The sequence below is a fragment of the Heteronotia binoei genome, chromosome 21 (assembly GCF_032191835.1).
Source record: "Heteronotia binoei isolate CCM8104 ecotype False Entrance Well chromosome 21, APGP_CSIRO_Hbin_v1, whole genome shotgun sequence".
Lineage (NCBI taxonomy): Eukaryota > Metazoa > Chordata > Lepidosauria > Squamata > Gekkonidae > Heteronotia > Heteronotia binoei.
In genome coordinates, this window is record NC_083243.1 from 182,444,224 (window position 1) to 182,458,659 (window position 14,436).

The window sequence follows — 14,436 nt, forward strand, 5'->3', positions numbered from 1 at the left end:
TGCTCCCCCCCCCCCCCCGATTAGCTGTAGCATGTGAGACCCTCCTAGATCCCTTCAGCAGAATTGTTTGGTGGTCCTAATTGATAGCTGCACGTATGACTGCTCTCCTGTTCCTTCAATAGGGCCCTATGGTAGGCTGAATGTATCTGTTGATTATCAATTAGGAGATGATCTTATAAAGATAAGCCATTTTGAACAACCTAGTCCTCCTTTATAAATTGAAAAAAAAATATTTAACGACATTTCCTGAAGCATGAGACTCACTCAGATGGCTTAAAGCGATTTATACCCTTTTTTTTCCACAGCCGAGTGTCTCAATAAAAATCCATGTTTTAATCTGCAGATAATCAATCCGTCATCTTTTGATAACAGGAGGTAAAAACTCTGTCCTGCCTCACTAATTAGAGCACTGCCTGGAAACCACAGGGAGAGATCTCAGAGGAGAAATTAAGTAAACTTGCTGAATAATGTTTTTAAGTGACCGTGAGGCTGGAGAAACCGTAACATGTCGTAGTAAATAAATGAACTCAGTTAATGTAATTAACTATAAAAGTCCATTGCACAGCTCAGCTAGCCCATCACTCAGTGCTTCAGCTCAATTGGCATTTGGTTTAGGCTGTTGGCATTGCATTCGATTGAAAAAGGATGCAACGGAAACAGGGTTTCATTTGAGCCAGAGTTCACTCCCCAAACTCGTTCAAATTCATGTTTAGCTCTGAATTGCTTGAAATAATATTAGAGTGAGCTTCTGAACATGGACAATGCATCCAAGGAACTCTTAAATTCTACAGAACAAAGCTGAAGGACATTCCTAAACTTGAAACCGAAATTGCTGTGATTCTTGAGCTTGTTTAACCACTTGAGTTTTCCAACCTGAATAAGCTCAAGTTAAAGCTGCGTTCTTTTATGAGTATTTTTGTCTCAGCCATAGCTCATGTGACTGTGGTAAGGGTGTGTAATGTTAGAGTTAAGGTAGGGTGGATCTGTTACAAGCACCATTCCCATGGGCTACAGGGAACACTTCATACATAAGGCTAAGCTTCTTGAACTCAGTAAGATAAGTTCAAGGACTGGACAGCTTAGGAGCTTCCTTGAGCTGGGTCATGCAGGCTAGTACAAGGAAACTTTTATGAGTATTTTTGTCTCAGCCATAGCTCACATGACTGTGGTAAGGGTGTGTAATGTTAGAGTTAAGGTAGGGTGGATCTGTTACAAGCACCATTCCCTTGGGCTACAGGGAGCACTTCATACATAAGGCTAAGCTTCTTGAACTCAGTAAGATAAGTTCAAGGACTGGACAGCTTAGGAGCTTCCTTGAGCTGGGTCATGCAGGCTAGTACAAGGAAAACACAGTTGCCTGCATCCTCAGAAACTAAACATTGTAGATTTTTGAACACTGTTACCAAAGTCCTGGATAAAAATTAGAAAAAAGTCCTGGATAAAAAACAGAAAAAATCTAGAAGGGACTGTCTAACCACACACACACAATTATTGAGATAGAGAAAGAGCTTCCTTTCAGCAAAAGCAAACTATGTGACTGAAAATTTCAAAAAAATGTTGCAAGTATTAGTAATTATTTTATACACAGAGTTTTAAATAACATCATGAGAAAGTAGAGAAAGAAGTACTTTTCTCCCTTTCTCACAATACAAGAACTCGTGGGCATTCGATGAAATTGCTGAGCAGACAGGTTAAAACGGATAAAAGGAAGTACTTCTTCACCCAAAGGGTGATTAACATGTGGAATTCACTGCCACAGGAGGTGGTGGCGGCCACAAGTATAGCCACCTTCAAGAAGGGTTTAGATAAAAATATGGAGCACAGGTCCATCAGTGGCTATTAGCCACAGTGCATGTGTGTATATAAAATTTTTTGCCACTGTGTGACACAGAGCGTTGGACTCGATGGGCCGTTGGCCTGATCCAACATGGCTTCTCTTATGTTCTTATGATTCTCTTTCAAAAGATCTCCTGATTTAGTACAAGACAAGACACCCAGTTTTTTCTTCCCTCATGCATGTGGTCGGTGACATCAGAGATCATATACCAGTCGTTCATCAAGCAAAGTTGGTGTACATTATTAGCGCTAAGGAGTGACGATGCACCTGCTGCTGTGCAGAAGCATTTCTGGACCAAGGCCAATAAGTGACAATTCATGCCACGTGGGCTCTGATGTTCTCTTCTTTTTGAGGGATAAGCAATAATTTCAGTTCTACAGTCGCCTTTACTACAAAATGAGTGATATCTTCTGTTATCAGTCTTGAATGAGGGAGGGACGGTGGCTCAGTGGTAGAGCATCTGCTTGGGAAGCAGAAGGTCCCAGGTTCAATCCCCGGCATCTCCAACGAAAAAGGGTCCAAGCAAGTAGGCGTGAAAAACCTCAGCTTGAGACCCTGGAGAGCTGCTGCCCGTCTGAGTAGACAAGACTGACTTTGATGGACCGAGGGTCTGATTCAGTAGAAGGCAGCTTCATATGTTCATGGGGAGGGATGGTGGCTCAGTGGTAGAGCATCTGCTTGGGAAGCAGAAGGTCCCAGGTTCAATCCCTGGCATCTCCAACTGAAAGGGTCCAGGCAAAGAGGTGTGAAAAACCTCAGCTTGAGACCGTGGAGAGCTGCTGCCAGTCTGAGTAGACAAGACTGACTTTGATGGACCGAGGGTCTGATTCAGTAGAAGGCAGCTTCATATGTTCATACGTTCAATATGATGACAGGCAACTTATTCTGTTCTATTATTTACTAATTCAGTCATTAATTAAAACATTTCTGCTCCAGAGTTTATGAGTATTTTTGTCTCAGCCATAGCTCATGTGACTGTGGTAATGGTGTGTAATGTTAGAGTTAAGGTAGGGTGGGTCTGTTACAAGCACCATTCCCATGGGCTACAGGGAGCACTTCGTACATAAGGCTAAGCTTATGGTCCTTTGTAACCATTCTTGTCTATAGTCCATATAATTAATTCAGTTATATGTAAATACTCTGTCCCCTTCAAGCTACTACTTTGAGATGCAGCTCCCTTGTCTAACCAGCAAAGATAATATTAGTTGGTCATCCTATATGTTTGATATTCTGAAAAGCATATTTTTGAAACTAAAACAGCACTGGAATATTTCTGAGAATAATTAGTTTATCATCAGCATATGTTCCTTAAAAGAGTCTGGGTATATAAAGGGAGAAAGGAATACAAACACCTTTTAAAGTAGGCATTCAAAATCCACACATATGACGAGTATAGGATTCATTCGTCATATTGAGGTGCTTCTTTCGAGCGCCTCCAGTTTTATATTATAGCTAGTGTTTTTTTAAAAAATAGCTCTGAATATATAAATCCAAGGAATTATAAAGGGGACAGGCAGCTAGTAGTCTTGAAACTCTATCAGGTTCCCAGCATAGTTCTGATCCCTTGAGTATTGTGTGAGCTAAAGCTTTTTCCTATTTGAGTCAAATGATGTGCACAAGATTCCGCATCTTCCACGTGGACGTCAATGAGAACAGCAACACAAATGATTTTAGAGTACCCAGAGTATATACCCCTCCCGTTGACTTCTGTGTATAAAACAGAGGTGAGTTAGCAGGAAATTCTTCAAAGCTTTTGGAGAGCCAGTTTGGTGTAGTGGTGAAGTGTGCGGACTCTTATCTGGGAGAACCGGGTTTGATTCCCCACTCCTCCACTTGCACCTGCTAGCATGGCCTTGGGTCAGCCAGAGCTCTGGCAGAGGTTGTCCTTGAAAGGGCAGCTGCTGTGAGAGCCCTCTCCAGCCCCACCCACCTCACAGGGTGTCTGTTGTGGGGGAGGAAGGGAAAGGAGATTGTGAGCCGCTCTGAGACTCTTCGGAGTGAAGGGCGGGATATAAATCCACTATCTTCATCTGGTCTCACTCATAATGGAAAAGTGGAGGCCTCACATGGGGCAAATGAATCAGTGGAGAAGGCAATTGTAGCTGGTCATTCAGATCTTGCTCAGAGCAATATGTGTCCCATCTTTAAACCTTATTTGCCAGCCAAGAATCCAGAATATTAAAATAACTAAGGATCTACAGGGGTTAACATAAGTTAAGTATCTTTTATTCTCTACATTTATAACAAGATTTGGCCAAAGGGAAAGAATCTAACATCTGACCCAAAAACTTAATAAATAATTTGTGCCCATTGTGTAGACACATATGTCACCCTAACAGGTGTTCCAGAAATGGGGATTCAGTTGTATCTGCATATAGTGCCAACCAAGATATACAATTGCCAACCAACATGTCGTACAGATAAATTTGTTCCATAAAACCAATATTGCACATGGAAAATTAAACTAATAAACAAGAATGGACTTGAAGTTACAATGTCAATAAAAATAGTAGCAGAAAGAAAACAGTAATAAACAAAACACCTCTGCCTTTATTGTTATTCACCTAGTAATCTAATGTATTAAACTTCACTTCTCCCTTAAAACCACTGGGGAAATTGATGATGGAGAGATTTTGTAGGCATTGGTGGTAGTAGGTTACTATTCAAGATAGAGCTAGGGTGCTTGCTTACTTTGAAGATGAGCATTACAAGCTACTGGCAAAGCCTAAGGAGTATGAACATCAATAGAATCTTTAATACTTTAATACTTGTACCTAAAGTCTTCTAGGCAATCTAGCATGAAACTCATTCCAATAGATAAATACTTGTCCATACTCCTCAAATCAATATTCATCATAATCACTATCACAATACCTTACAGAGTTTGTAGGCAAAAAGACAATTCTTCCTGGAAGTGTCTTACAATAGACAATGGAGGGGGAAAAAAAGAGAAAATGGGAAGGTTGGGTGAATGTATGTAAATTTAGCTTTATGTGCTTAAATTCATAGAATCCCTTATGGCTGGAAATAACAAGTGATAAAGTTAGGGTTTTTTGGATTTTTTCTCCCTGAGATACTTCAAGTGACTCTTAGGGAAAGGGACTTTTGTGTTAGGCCCAGACCCCTCCTCCTGCTGAAGGGAAGACTTGGCACCAGAAGGAGCAAGTCCAAACACTTTTCATCTTAAATACACTCCACAATCACATGTTCTGGGCACTGCCTGGTCTGCAAAATGGTTCTGGTGTTACACAAAATGGATGCCAGCAAACACAGGCCAGAGACAAGTCTGGGTAAAGATTTTGTAAGGTGCAAATCCATGGGTTTGTCTGCTAACAACCCTGTCTCCACTTTAAGACCATACACACTGGTGATAATTGGTCTCCAGGAAAAGACCTTGTTTGACCTTAGACTAATAATTTCCCCACCTGGCCTGACCTTCCCTCACCAATTTACCATAATTATGAAAAAAAATTAACACCTTCCAAGCATTCCCAGTAGCTTCCCCTTTCAACAACAGCAGGTCGTCAAACAACCATTATCACAACCATTCACGCACAATAACATGAGTTCCTCAAGATCATTGTCAGTTCCTGAGAATGCTGTTCAGCATTTCCCAGCACATTGTTTTACTTCCAGCTAATCCCATCGGAATGTTGTTCTTAGGGACATTCACATCATTATGCCCTGAGGTAGCATTTTGCCCTATAACTGGACATGCTCTGCCCCATGCAGTGTGTGTGTGTGTGTTGTCCTGGATCCAAACTGCACACCCAAGGTGTTGAACATCTTGCTCTTATCCCTGGACCTTGCCTCTTCTGGACTGGTCCCCCTAAAAGCCCTCCTATTTCCCCGCTAACTATTTTCCTGTTAACCTGATGTTTCCCCCCACACACACAGTATGCATTTATTTCTGTATGTGTGCAATGTGCATTGTATTATTATTTCTTCTTTCAATAAAACAACATATATGAACATATGAACATATGAAGCTGCCTTATACTGAATCAGACCCTTGGTCCATCAAAGTCAGTATTGTCTTCTCAGACTGGCAACGGCTCTCCAGGGTCTCAAGCTGAGGTTTTTCACACCTATCTGCCTGGACCCTTTTTTGGAGATGCAGGGGATTGAACCTGGGACCTTCTGCTTCCCAAGCAGATGCTCTACCACTGAGCCACCGTCCCTCCCCTTTTCTTGTTTAAGCAACCGCCTGTTTTATTTTGAGATTTCTCTAAAATGAAAGATCCCCATAAACTCTGGGAGGAGGATGTCCCTAAATTACCACCTCTCGCAATCTCTGTCTCCTTGATAATTCCTCCAACAAAAAAAAAAGTCAGTGGATACTGCATGTGCTCCTCTGTCAGGTTCCAATCCTTTTCATCACTCTGATCTGTTTCCAAGAACATGATGCCATGTTTTACCTGGTGGGTACCCTAGTAATTTGGAACTGACCTCCCTCCCCCCAGTTTTATTTGTGAGGATAACATTTGAAAACCTAGATCCAGGCAGGCAACCATGTTGGTCTGAAGCAGTAGAAAAAAGTAGGAGTCCAGTAGCACCTTTAAGAACAACAAAGTTTTATTCAGAATGTAAGCATTTGTATGCATGCAGACTTCATCAGACAATGGAATGGGGTACAGTGAGCAGTGCTACATATACCTGGTAGGCAGTGGTTTAGAATGCAAAATGGTACAGATTTAAGATCCAATGAGAGAATAGAAAAAAATTAACAAATTGAGCAATCATTTCATCTGGGTAACATGGGAAACCAATAAAACAGTAACATGTCAAATTGTGAGAATGTCTGTTAGTCACTCTATTGTTATAAGCCTGGGCCAAAATGAGGGCATTTCTTATTCAGAAGTTTTTCCCATCCAACTAATTTAACTTTTAACATGTAACATACATAGAGTTTGCCATTAGAAGAAAAATACATTAAAATATAGTGGAAGCTGGGTTGAGTATATGTAATGCCAATATCCCTATTTGAATATGTCAAAACAGCTAAAAGAGAAATACACTGAATAGTGATGTTCTTGTCCACCTAATTTATTTTTAACACGTAAACATCATTCTAGTTTGCCATTAGAAAAAATAATACAATAAAATATAGTGAAAAGGGGTTAAGTATATGTAATGAGATAAACAGCCAATATCCCCATTTTGAATATGCCAATACAAAAAAATTATTCTGATACACAATTCTAAAAGAGAAATGCATTGGAATACCATGGATGTATAACTATACTCAGTGAGAGTGGGTCTAGCATATTTGAGATAATAAACCCAATATTCCTGTTCAGACCTGGGAGGGTGTTTGTTCCAAGTTTCATAATAATTTGTAATTCAGCAATTTCTCTCTCCATTCTGTTCTTGAAGTTCCCTTGTAGTAAAACAGCTGCTTTGAGGTCATCCATTGAATGCTTTGGAAGATTAAAGTGTTCTCCCACAGATTTTTCAGTTCTGTAATTCCTGATGTCAGATTTGTGTCCATTTATCCTTTAGAGGAGGGTTTGTCCTGTTTGCCCTATGTAGAGAACTGAAGGGCATTGTTGACATTTGATGGCATGTATAATGTTGGAAGATGTACAAGTGAATGAACCTGTGATGGTGTAGTTAATGCTGTTAGGTCCAGTGATTGTGTTGTCTGGGTTTATGTGGCAGCAAAGTTGGCACTTGGGTTTATTGCAAACTCTGGCACCAGTGTCCATGTTCTGATGAGATGTTGTATTGTTGTGGGTGAAGAGTTGTTTGAGATTAAGGGGTTGTCTGTGTGCAAGAAAAGGTTTACCCCCAGTACTTTTGAAAGAGAGCTGTCACTATCCAATAGAGGATGTAAGTTGTTGATGATACGTTGATATGTTCAACTGTTTTCAGTTGAGAATTGTGTGTGACCACTAGTGGTGTTCTGTTATTGTCTTTTTTGGGTCTGTCTTGTAACAGGTTTTCTCTGCGTATCATTCTGGCTTTGTTAACCTGTTTCCTGACTTCATCATGTGGGTACTTTAGTTCCAAAAAAGTTTGTTGTAGATCTCTCAGGTGAGAATCTCTGTCAGCAGGATTGGAGCAAATGCAGTTGTAGCGTAGAGCCTGGCTGTATACAATGGATCGTTTGGTATGTTTGGGATGGTAGCTGGAGGCATGCAGGTATGTTTGTCGTTCAGTAGGTTTCCATAGGTTTCAGTAGGTAGTGTCTATGCGTCCATGGTGTATTTTACAGTGGTGTCCAGAAAATGTTTTTCTTGCATAGACTGATTCACTGTCAAGTTGATTGTAAGGTAGAAACTTACCATTTCTGGATAAGGTAGTTGAGAAAGCGATGGCGGAGCAGTTACAGGTTTTCCTGGATGAGACATCCGCCTTGGACCCATTCCAGTCTGGCTTTTGCCCGGGCCATTGGACAGAGACTCTCCTAGTTGCTCTCACAGATGACCTAAGACGGCACCTGGATCAAGGTAGGTCAGCGCTGCTGATACTTCTCAATCTGTCAGCAGCATTTGACACAGTCAATTACAACCTTATGACCCACCGCCTTGCTGTCACCGGAGTTCAGGGGGTGGCCTTACAATGGTTTTCCTCTTTTCTCTGGGGATGGGGACAAAGGGTGGTGCTTGTCAAGCAGACTTCCTTGCAGCATCCACTTATATGTGGAGTGCCACAGGGAGCCATTCTCTCGCCAATATTATTTAACATCTATATGCACCCCCTTGCCCAGATTGCCTGAGGTTTTGGGCTGGGTTGCCACCAGTATGCTGATGACATCCAGCTCTATCTGTTGATGAGTGGCTGGCCTGTCGCCACCCCTGACCAGTTGTCCAAGGCATTGGGAGCCGTGGCTGGGTGGTTACAACAGAGTCGGCTGAAGCTGAATCCAGCTAAGACAGAGGTCCTGTACCTGAGTTGGGGTGGGGTGGGTATGGACATCAAGCTCCCAGCTTTGGATGGTGCCACATTGGTGCCAGCCCAACAGCTGAAGAGCTTAGGAGTGACCTTGGATGCCTCCCTTTCCATGGAGGCCCAGATCACGATGGTTGCCAGGTCTGCCTTTGGTTATCTTCGGCAGATCAGGCAGCTAATGCCATATCTATCCCCCCAGGACATGGCTACAGTGATCCATGCAATGGTCACTTCCAGACTGGACTACTGTAACTCGCTCTATGCTGGCTTGCCCTTGAGACTGATCTGGAAACTGCAGCAGGTGCAGAATGTGGCAGCTCGCCTGCTGACCGCACCACCTTTACGAGTGGGCATTTGGCCGGTGCTCTGCAGTCTGCACTGGCTGCCCATTGAGTACCGGATTTGTTTCAAGGTTTTAATTCTGATGTTCAAAGCATTACATGGTCTGGGACCAACTTACCTGTGGGACTGTCTCCTTCCATATATGCCCAGGAGGTCATTATGTTCGACCTCCCAACATCTGTTGGCCGTCCCCGGCCCCCAAGAGATGCCCGCCTTGCCTCAACTAGGGCCATGGCTTTTTCAGTCCTGGCCCTGACCTGGTGGAATCAGCTCCCTATTGAGATCTGGGCCCTACCTGGCTTATTAGCCTTCCGTAAGGGCTGTAAAATGAAGCTGTTCCACCAGGCTTTTAGCTGAGGCTGCGGGCGTCTATTCTTGATCTGGTTGGCCTCCCCGGCCAGCACTGTCATCTGTCCTAGGAAATGGAATAAAAACTGCCATGATGTGAGACGGCTAGGCTGGGCAATATGTGATGACATGGTAATCTGAGTGCTGTTGAGTTGTCTGTTTACAGAATGTTTTTATTGTATTTTATTGTTTTATCATATGTTGTACTCTGCCCTGAGCCCTACGGGGAATGGGCAGAATAGAAATATATTAAAATAAATACAAATAAATAGTAGGATGGAAGTCATTGAATACTCAAAAAAAGGATATTGGCTGTTTATCTCATTACATATACTTAACCCCTTTTCACTGTATTTTATTGTATTCTTTTTTTTCTAATGGCAAACTAGAATGATGATTACATGTTAAAAAGTAAATTAGGTGGACAAGAACATCTCTATTCAATGTATTTCTCTTTTAGCTGTATTGACACACTCAAACAGGGATATTGGCTGTTTATCTCATTACATATACTAAACCTATCTTCCACTCTATTGTAATGTATTTTTCTTCTAATGTAATGTATGTTACACGTTAAAAGTTAAATTAGTTGGATGGCAAAAACTTCTGAGTAAGAAATGCCCTCATTTTGGCCCAGGCTTATAACAATAGATTAACAGACATTCTCACAATTTGACATGTTACTGTTTTATTGGTTTCTCACGCTCATGTTGCCCAGATCAAATGTTTGCTCAATTTGTTAATTTTACTATTCTGTCACTGGATCTTAAATCTGTACCATTTTGCATTCTAAACCACTGTCTACCAGCTATATGTAGCTCTGCTCATTGTACCTGATTCCTCGTCTGATGAAGTGTGCTTGGAGCACACAAAAGCTTACATTCTGAATAAAACTTTGTTGGTCTTAAAGGTGCAACTTGACTCCAACTTTGTTCTAATTCTTCTCATGTATCGGTTATTAGCATCCCATCTGACATTCCAATATGGGAGTTGTGGAAAGTGCTACCAAGTTATAGCCAATTTATGGTGACCCATAGAGTTTTTAAGGCAGGAGAATGAATAGTGCTGGTTTGCTGTTGCTTGCCTCTGTGAAGAAACCCTGAACTTCCTTGGTCATTCATCCAAGCACTAACCAAGGCCAACCCTTCTTACTTTTCGAGATCTGATAAGATTGGTCAAGGCATGGCCATCCAGGACAGGGCAACTTTAGAATACACTACAACTTAAATATTTCATTAAAAAAAAACTGCCATTCCACACTGAACCACATTTGACTCTTGTTGCATAGGTTGCAAATCCCTAACCTAGGGCTTATAGCCTAAAACCCTACTATGGTAATTCTCAGGAGCCCTCCTTTAGGTACCATGTTTTTAGTCCTAGTAAGTTTTGGGGGGAAAGAAGATGGTTCAAAAAGACTGTATCTATCTATCTCATTAGTTCAAAGCAGGGTAGACTCCACAAACCCAATGTTCAGTCGTCCCCCACCCCCATTCAATTACTAGATAAGATAAATATAGTTCCACTCAGCATTGGTTTCTGCATCCTTGGAAATACAAATCTACATTATAAAAAATAAAACTACTGAACTATGGTTTCTCACATTATGACCCCCTTTCCTTATATGGGTTCTCTATTGCTAGAAGTTCATTTTTTATTTTTTATAGAAATTTCTGACTAGAAGTTCATCTCTGATTTAATTTTAACACTGTCACACACACACATTCATACACTTGGGGTTTTCATAATCCAAGGCAAACAGCAAACCAAATTGGGGCGGGGGGGAGAGTCATTTCCTTTGCTAAGAATATTGATCAGAAATTACCTTAATACTCCTACCTCTGAAAGCCTTCTGATGATGGTGACCATAATAACACTAATAGTAATAATAATATACAAAGATATCACGCCACTGACAAATAGAAACAATTTTATATCTAATGGGATTTAAGTAATAAAGGCTGAAGGGCTGCATCACCTGCAACGAGATTAGATACGTTATGCTTTCCTCGGTGTAATAAAACTTGTCAAATAAAGCTGAATAAAAGCTTCTTATATTGGTCTGTGGCTTATTTCTTCCCCCAGCCTCTCCTCTCTCCACAGTTCACAGAAATCACCCTTTCATGAGAATGGTTACACACATGACAGTTCAATTAGAGTCAAGTTAGTGGAAGCTGCAGAGAATTTTTAAAATTATTATTTAACAGGAATCAAGGGCAGCTGTGGCAGTAGGTAAGAATGAGGCATTTAAAAGGACTTGCACAGTTTGATTGTCATTACATGCCACTGATGGATTCTAAATAAGGGACTGGATCCTTTGATGGTGTAAATTTGCACCTATGCTACTAAAATTTCTTGCTCAAAATCAAGCCCATAGGCAGCATTTTTTTTTCCCATCAGAGGAATTAAGGAGTTTTTTTAGGGGGTAGTTAACTCAATAAAAGTTGATTAAATTAAATTTAGTTACCTTTAATTAATGGTGCAGTCTGCCTCAGGTGGGAACACAGAGAGAAGAACAGAGGGACAGGAAAGAAAAGAGACCTGGAGGTCGGCATCCCTAGATGGAGGGAACCTTGAAGGACTGAGGCCACCATCTCAAGCTGGGAAATATAGCTGAAGGGCCCCTTTTTGTGGCTAACTCCTGGCTGGCACCCACACGTGAAGGTCAGGGCACACAGTGGGCACTCTCCCCATCACCTTCAGCCTCCCTGAGCAGGACCTCTTCCTCCTCCCCTTCCTGACCCACTAAAGTTTAGCAAAAGGAGTGTCACTGCTGCCACAAACACCTTCCCCCTCCGCCGGCCTGCATCCCGCTTGCAAGCACATGGGGCAAGTCAATAGCCCAGCCTTCTGCCTTACCTCAGATTCTGGGAATGTGCATAAAGTAGGTTCTCAATGGAATTTCGATTGTTATACTTGCCATTTCGATAAATATCTTTATCAAGATATGTCCATATAAACAACTTACGCCTTTACACTGAGGTTCTCAAAACTATGTATCAAGTTCACAATGTTTATTTTAATGTTTCTTATTTCTGGAGCCTTACAGCCTCTGTAACATTCACGATTCAGTGGTACGTATTTCCTGCTGGGCTACTACTCTTGAGTACTGAACATTCTTTACATATTCCTCGGAAGTCTGGAATTGTATTGAAACTTGGTGGTTTGATTTTTGTTATTCAGAGTCTGGGAAGGCTGTGCCCCTGCTCCACTCCTGCAGCAGAGCCAGGAGGAAACCTGACACTGGGAGATGATCTGACTCCTTCCTCCTTTCTCTGGTTTACAGAAGCAGCTCTGACATGACTGAGCAGCTACAGGAAGCATTAGCTACAAGGAGCTGTTATTTGTAAAACTGGGAGAGACTGGGGTAGAGGCGCCACCAAATTGAAAGAGGGCTCCACCAAGCCAATAGGGGGTATTGCCTGTGCTACCGCACTGCCGGTTATAGCCCTGCTCAAAATGATACCTGAAATATTGCTGATCTTTATCACGCCAGAGAACACTTGTGCCACTGGAAAATCTGTGGGATAGAGTAAAATACAAGCTTCGCATTCAGAAAGTCCCTAATTAAACCCCTAGCTTCGACTGAAAGTGCCTCAGATAGCAGCTGCTGGGAAAGACCTAACTCCTGGCTCGCACCCACACATCTAGGGAGCCCCATCAACAGCTGTGCTGCAGTGTTCTGCACTAGCTGAGGTCTCCGGGTTAGGGTCAAGGGTAGCATCATGTAGAGAGGCATAGCAAGCCTCTGAGCCTAATTTGCCTAGCGGTTGGGCTGCCACTGAATGTCTAGTTAACTAGACCAGGTCTTAGACTAGCGAGGCCACAATTAGTTGACAAGAATAGGGCAGGAAGGAATAATCAGCAAACACCCTGAGACATTAGATGTGATAGAAAGTATGACCAGAAGAGGTGGGGTGCACTGGAAAGGAGCGCCCTTGAGCTGAGCAGTATCATTCCAAACCCAGTAAGGGAAGATGATGAGACTTGGCACCTCTTGGCACATGGGTTGGCAGAAGCACTGGCCAAGTTTGGAGCCCAGGTGAGCCTGTCCATAAAAGGCAGCCATTGGTAGGCTGCTTAGCACAGCCTGCCCTCAAATACGTTAGCATATGTATTTATTTTATTTCTTCATTTAAAACATTTATTAGCTGCCTTTTTCCCTTGCAAAACTCAAGGTGGCTTATAATATAAATAAAATGATTATAAGAACACAATAAATCTGTATGAATAAAATGACAATTGTAAAAACACACAAAAGATCACAATTTAAAAACTTAAATTAGGACTGCCAATAAATTAAAACCAAATCAGACAAATGCAGTCCTAAATACAACCGTCTTCAATTGCTTTCTGAGGATCAGCTGTGAGGGGAGAAGTTGCATCTCCCTGAAGAGATTGTTCCATAATCATGGGCAATGCTCCCTCTAAGCTGTGGAGTCTCACGAGCAAAAAATTCGATTTCATGAGCTACTGGTGTTAAAGTTATGAGTGAGCAATTTGGCTACGGCATAAATTAGCTTGCTCTGGGGCCATCCTTCCTGAACTAAGACAAAAATGTGTGAGGGGGAGGCTAAAAAACTGAGCTAGCTCACACTAACTCAGCTTAGAGGGAACACTGATCATGGGGCTACCATTGAAAAAGCACTCTGTAGCATGCCCACCAGACTGGCTTCTTTGATTGGTGGAACAGGCAGGAGGGCCACTCCCTATGACCTTAATTCCTGGAGAGGAAAATCTGAGAGAAGACAATCCTTCAGATACCCAAGCCACACAGCTCTTCAAAGGACAAAACAAATACCTTGAATTGGACTCTGGAGCACATTGGTAACCAGTATAATTGCTGTAGTATTATAATCCCATTCAAGACAAGAGAGATCCCAAGTCCCTGGTATGTTTTTCTAATGACCAAGAAAACTTCTGTCTCACCAAGATTAAGTTCCAATTTGTTCACTTTCATCCAGCCCATTACTAACTCGAAACATCAGTTCAGAACACCACCCTTAAAATTAGGTAGA